We start from the raw sequence: 7316 nt of genomic DNA, 5'->3' as shown, positions 1-7316 counted from the left end.
CCTGATAACACTGAAGTCACATCACAGAACTCCAAAGCAAGCTCAAAAATGAAGGTCCTCCTTACTTTAAGCTGCGGCTCTGTTGTGTGTTTGTATAAAGTCGTTTTACTAACCAGAAGATGTATGCAGGATAGCTTTTGCAGCTCATTCATAAAAAAATAAATAAAAATAAACGTTCAGGAGCTCGGTTTGTAAGTGAAGTGCGAGTCATTGGGATCAAAAGGTAATTCCTGAAATAGATTTTTTTTTTTTTTCTTCTTTTCTACATTAACAGGAGACTATATGTAAACATAAAACACACACAAACTCGGTTGTTAGAAGGCTGGAAAATGACATTTAAAGATACTTGTTTACTTTTACGCCTGTAGGTTATTGTTGATGTTTAACATAGATTTATTCAGATTTAACATAGTTTACTCCGCAAACTCGATGAACTAATAGTCCAAAAACAAGAAAAGCTACAACATCTGTTTTTTTTTTTCCTTATTGTGCGTCCGCATTCGATCCTGAACGACTGAGCTGTTTTAGAAGATCTTGACATTACATGTACATATTTAACACTTCAGTCACGTCTTGCTGGGGGAAACAACTGAAACAGAAAAAAATCTCCTAAGTGTAGAGCGGAGCATAGACTTTAGTCTTGTGAATGTTTAGAAACACTTTTAAGTCATTCTACGGGAAAAAAAAAGTTAATTTGCTGCGAAAAATGATTAAATCAGTCCTTGAATCTTGAAAATGTAACCATCATTTATACAACTAGAGCTTAATATAGCAACAAAAGATACAAAAGAAAATATAAAATTAGCTACAAAAAAATGTGCATTGATTGTAGTTTTTTTTTTTTTTGTTTTGTTTTGTCCTGCTACAAGTGTACATATCCGTCTGTGCCTTGGGGTTTGTCATCCAAAAACGGATCAGCTGAGAACAAAACACACCTACCAAGAGAATGAAAGCACAGATGGATGAAAAGCTCCAGAACTGATTGGATTTAACAACCGGTCAGAAGTTTGCTCTGGGGTTAAAACTGCGGGGCGACTTCCTGCTTTTACCACCAGACACAAGAGACAAAGTAATGCTGCGGTAAAGTCTTTCATTTCCATTAAAGCTGCACAGGCCAGAGTCACGCACACTTCTCTGAGCGGTGTGCTAAACTCCGGTGGGTAAACATTTAGCAGAAAAGATCTTTACATCCTAGGGTTTGTTTACGCTGGAATCCGCTTTCCACTACCTGCACATTCAAGCTGGAATAAAACACGCTGAAGCAGCGAAATGACTCATTTTAATATCTAGATTTTATGTCCGAGTGATACGCTCACCTTTAGGGTTTAAAAGACATAAATCTATATATATATATGCATTTCTGTCGCAGCAAATTTGGAAAACTGCCACTTAACACTATGGAGCTGCTGAGATCTGCTGGCTGATGGGTGTTGCAATGTTTTGTTTGGTTATTGTTTCCTCACGTCTGTGTCTGAAATCATGTTTCACCACCAACTCTATGCAACGTTTGCACAGCTACACGAACAGCACGCGTCTCATCCGTTATTGTACATTCCTGCCCCTCTCTGTCATCCTGACACACACACACAGCTAAATTAGACCTGCTCACACTCATCTGTAGATGTTAACGTTTAATTTCAAATATTTAATTGAATGTGGGCGGGGGGGAACAAACTGAGGTCAGATCTCACCTCAGCGTAACTTTTTTTTGCTCTCTTCTTGTTTTAAATCTGTAATGAGTGCCTGGTTCTAATTCTTTTTCTTTCTTTTTTTTTATTTTGTCTATTATTTATGGAGTTTTTGGTTTTAGGAGATAATTGTTGCTAAAACTTTGCCAGAAATGTGGTATAAAGATGCTTAAGCCTTCAGACTGTGGCTGTTACATGTTAGCTTTACTAGCCGCGTGGAGGGTGATTAACTTTCTGTTTTTGACGCGTTTCGGTAATTAAATACACAGATTTCATTCCTTTTTGGGGAAAAACCCCCCACAAAAAACAAGCAAACTACGCTTACACTGTAACCAATTGGAGAAATTGATCACAGATCAAATGTTCAACATGAATGCAAATAGAGACACCAGTCTGCTTTCTTCTCTCTTTTTAAATATGAATTTTGCTTCTGATGATTTAACCCTTCCGGCCAACATATGTCAGACGTTTGAGCTCTGAGGTTTTACCAGCCGCCCTGTTAATCTCTCCGTTTAGCCGCCTCATGTTGCTTTGACCACTCGGTTTGTCTGTCGATGTTTATATATGTGTACATGTTCTGCACAGATGTAATCACAAGCAAAATGGCACATTATTTTGTGCAATTGATTTATTTTTTTAGTATTTAAACAGTTGTTTGTTTTTTTTTCTTTTTCTTTTTTTTTTTTTTTTTTGGTGAGAACGTTGTACCGGATGTTTTATTTTGAGGTGGGGGGAATGTAAAGAGGGTCTTACCCATGCTGCAGACAGCTCAGTTGATTAATGAATCGGGGGGGGGGGTGTCTACTAATAAAATCCTAATTTCAGTTTTTGACTGTGACTCGGACTTTATTGACATACAATAAAGTGTAAGTTATGATATTGGTATAGTGTTGTAGTCTATATGAGTCATTTGTAATTACCTTAAATGGTCATATAATTTATGCAAATGATCATGACGATGTGGCCATTCATTCAAGTACATCTCGGATTCACCTGGGAGCAGTTTTCCTATTCAGGACAGAATTGGAAAGAAAAATGGAAATGCATAGAAATATGTCTGATATGACAACCCTGTGCAAGTGCTTTGAATTTAAAGACTTGTGTGACGACATTGTGGAGGTTGAGATTATTCGACAGAGAGCTGTTGAATGATCAGCTTTGAATGAAGTAGTTTTGAGAAATTCAATTCTGAAAGCAATTAAGAAAAACTACAAAAAAGATACAAAATGTTTCTCTTAATAATAATCCAAGAATCTTTTGCTCTTCTCCTCCTGATCTTTCATTTTTCCCTCTAAATCAACTTGAAGAAAGGGAAACGGTCAACGCACAATAAAAGAATAGCTAAGTTAGTCAAACAAGACTTCGCGACATTTAAGAAGTCAACAAACTATGGATGGTGTTACGGCCCAAGGCCTTTTCCTCTGGGTCTCTAACATCCATGTCTTTAATTGGTGCTGATTGGAAGTGGAGGCAGCTGGCCAGTGTCTCCAGATCCACCTTAAGACTCACCACTTCCTCTGACTGAKHAGCTYTTTTCTTTCTGTCTCCCTGCCACTCTCTCCCTTTGTCCCTTTCTTTCCCAACCAGTTATGACTTTTGTTAAATAAATTCCTTTTTAAGTTATTCCATGCATTGCTTCCCTTTCATTTGTTATGGTTTAAGAGCCAGACCATAACAATGGATAGAATACAAATAAAAACGTACAATTTTAGTTTTTGTTTTATGTATCTGTCTTTTATTTATTTTCCTGATTGAAATGTATTGTAAGGTCATAATTTGTCATTCATCACATTACATGGCATGATGCACCAGGTCTACTACACCCATTTACAAGAGGAATACACGGAAACATACACAAGGTTTTACAACAGGGAAACAGGAAGTTTAGCTCATTGCACTTACAACAGTGAATGGAACACTTTGTCGTTTTTAGGCTCTTTTTGTTTTTACTCTTTTCTTCAATCAGCTGGGTTATTTTTAAAGCCCCTCCCCCCGACCCCCAGATGAGCATCGTTTCGTTCGCCTTCTCCCTGAATCTTCATCGCGTAACGATCCGCCCTGAACTTGGAAGTCAAAATATTTTTCTTGTGTATATATATATATATATTTTTTTTTTTTTGTTTTGTTTCAGATGTCATCTCGTTTAACAAACACAACATGTATAGAAACTCTACACAGACCAATATCTTTTTTTTTTATTCCATATCCGAATACAATTATTTTTTTTTCTTTCTTTTAAATATAATGACTTTTAAACCGTCCATACAAGCCAGCCACATACAAACACAATGCAGTTTGTCAGCTGATTACGGCTCCAGGTTTTTGTGTTTCGTTTTTGTCGTTTTCGTACACAAAAAAGAAAAAAGAAAAGAAGAAGCACAAGTTTCGGCAGAGAGTTCTTGGCTTTCATATGCTGCAGCTGGGGTCGCTGTTTGCAGTACAAAGGCCTCTCTCGCACGCCTCTTGTGCATGTGTGTATGTGTCTGTGTGTGTGGTGACTTTTGTTTGAGATTTACATGTTGTACAGGACGCGTCCCTCATTGGCATTTACATGTTTGTCTGTTTGGAGCGGACTCCGGTCGGTTCACATCTGGTATTTACACTGGAATAAGGATGGTAGGTGGGGGGTCAAAGGTCAGAGAGGTGGCTGGGGTAGTGGTTGGCCTTACAGGGGAAAACATGGAAGGTGTCCAGATCATGCACTTGTCACTTTTACAGATAAAAGATGAAATGACGGTGACAGACAATTTTCCTCATGGCTTCTTCTTTACTTATAACCTCTCGCCTATATGAAACATTTTATATACAAATCTTTCATCACATCCTGTCACACGTTGACCGACGGTAAAGAGCACTGGAGCTTTGTTCAGTGCGAGCACAAAGATGCTACCTTTTGGGTTTTACCACAAACACCCACAGCCTGGATTTCCCAAAAGCAACCGATGGTGCATTTTAATGCAAAAAAAAAAAGTATACAGTCTTCCAGTAGAAGTCAGATTAATCAAGTTCAAAGCTTTCTTTTACAACGCAAACTTCCTACAAGTTCATGTCTGTACATTTGTTTTCTATTACAAACTAATAAGAACTTTATTCCATTTGAAAGCAGATAAATGGAACAACATTTATTGAGATGTTTTTTTTTTCCATGACTTCTGTAGTTGAAACAAAAAAAACAGGCTGTGATGAGTTTACTGTGGTCTGATTAGTCCAGTCCACTCCTAGATACAGAAAGACACAATGCAGTGTGAGGACAGAGGCTCCATGACTGGCTGGAGGGCAGTAACAGGATGGCTTTCTTCAGTGACCAGTATTGTAGTATAGAAGCCCTTACTGCTATGCATATTTAAGTCACCTTCATTGGCTGTATTCATGCAGGAGCAAAAAGAAGAAGAAAAAAAAGCAAACACATCAAATATAAATAAGAAGTGGAATAATCTTATTTCTGCACAGTTCTTCTAATCGTGTGCTAGTGGCTGTGTCATTCACACACACACACACACACACGGATTCCCTGCACCTGCATGAACACGCTCACGGTCTTCTAGCGTCGTCTGAATGTCTTCCGTTGCAAGGCTGCATTAAGCGTGCGTGCTTTCCTGAGGCAGAAGTGATTGAGGATCATTTTATTTCGTTTTCATTTTTATACATATAGATTTTTTTTATTTTTCTTACAAACTTCCAAAATCATAAGACACAAAATAGAGGAAGTTGGTGGGCAACTGGGCAAATCTAAACTTTCGTACGCATAATTTGTTCTACTTTTAGCGTTTTTGTTGAGTTTGTTTAAGACACTGATCTAGAGGCAGTGCATCTGTAAAATAAACTCTGGATCATGTGCATCAAACGTAGTGGAAAGGCATGAACTGTTGCTGTTTAAGTTTTTGGAACAAAGGTAAAATACCTTTGCAACTATATCATTTATTAAATAAAATAAACTCTGTTTAGGCAGAATTTCTATTTATGGTTTGACAATCTGATTATATTTGTTGTGCAATAACATAAGCAATAGAGCGATCTTTATACAAGATATTTTTCATCATATAGTGTTTTGTCTAGATCTTTTTTAGCTTTTATTCCAGATATCTTAATATCTCCTCTCCATTTGATAAAATAAATTCTTACATAGAATAAATTATATTTTTAATATTTCTAAAAAATATATTGACTATTTTACATGGATAAGTGATTTGTGAAAGTCACATAAAAGTTCTAAAAAGGTTTGGAGAGATGTATATTTTTTGTGTGTAATTGAGGTCACAGACAGGGGCTTTTGTTCCCTATATACTATTTTATTAAAATCTATGGAATGTTTATGCAGTAAAATAAACACATATTACATAATCTAACCAGAAACATTCTGGATACTTAGGTTTTTTTGCTTATTTGTCCCAATGGGAGTTTCCTCAGGTCAGAATCAATATGCTGCTCCACCAGAGGGTTAGCTAGGTTAGGAAAGCGACCATAATCTCCTGATAACGCACCTAACATGCACATAGCTTTGTAATTTGTTTATAAAGTTATATCTGACTCAACACGTACAGCTTCAGTATACTCTCGAGTTGTTCCTGCTGATGTTTTTATAGAGAGTAGTTTGGTGAAGTACGAGGCTAACGCTAGCTAGCATGCGACATGTTGATAGTTTGGCTAGCAAAGTATTTCAAAGTGATTGGAGTTGATGTGAATAAGGCTTAAAGAGAAATATATACTACCCCTTAATTAAATTAACTTTGAATATCTTAAAATTTAATCTGTGGTGTTTCAGCTACACAGCTCTCCAGCCACATAACACACAACTAGCTTCTGCACCCAATATGGACATTTTTTTTTGTCTTACTGTGGTGTAAATGTACTTTTTAAGGATGGAAAACTTTAACATTTAAGTAAAAAAATATTTGGAACTATGCCTGCCTAAAATTGTAATTCTTGACTAAATGTTATGTTTAAATTGTGCACACAGTTGCTGGGTGTGTGGCTAGCATGACAATTGCAAACACAAGAAACACCATCAGGTGTTGGGAATTTAGTCAGACTTCAATATTGATAATTTAAAATGCCTCAATCCAATTTTTTGGATCATGACATCCTCTTAAATGACTTTTTTTTTGCATTTACCTTAATTTTTAGCCACATTCCCTTAGTGTGCTGCTACCAAAAAACACATTTATGTAAACTGGCAAATGATTTTTGCTCTGTACATTTACTTTCCAGTGTACATTCCACAATGACACCTGCCTCCAAACTCACTACTACCCAAAAATAATCACATCAGGAATGCTCTGAATAGTGCTTCATAGCACCATAGAAAGATACATCTTATAGGGCACTTTTCCTTCAGTAGCAGCTTACAGTACTTAATTTAAAACTAATCTATAGATTTATATTTATTTGTGTTTTTTTAAACGCCTAAATTAGATTTTTCTTTTAAGATCAATGTAAGACATTTTCTGGAGAAGCATTGTCTGCACAATGGCATTATTATAGCAATTTCTGTTTCTGGCCATCAAAAAGGAGAGAAGCCCTGAGCGTAGAAAGCTTTTCTGTGAACCCAGTTCAGTTCTGCTAAACTAATCAACAAAGTTATTAACTGGGATAGACGTATTATTCATGACAACTTGGATATTTCATATA

The sequence above is a fragment of the Poecilia reticulata genome, linkage group LG7 (genome assembly GCF_000633615.1).
Source record: "Poecilia reticulata strain Guanapo linkage group LG7, Guppy_female_1.0+MT, whole genome shotgun sequence".
Lineage (NCBI taxonomy): Eukaryota > Metazoa > Chordata > Actinopteri > Cyprinodontiformes > Poeciliidae > Poecilia > Poecilia reticulata.
This window is presented reverse-complemented; position numbering follows the sequence as displayed.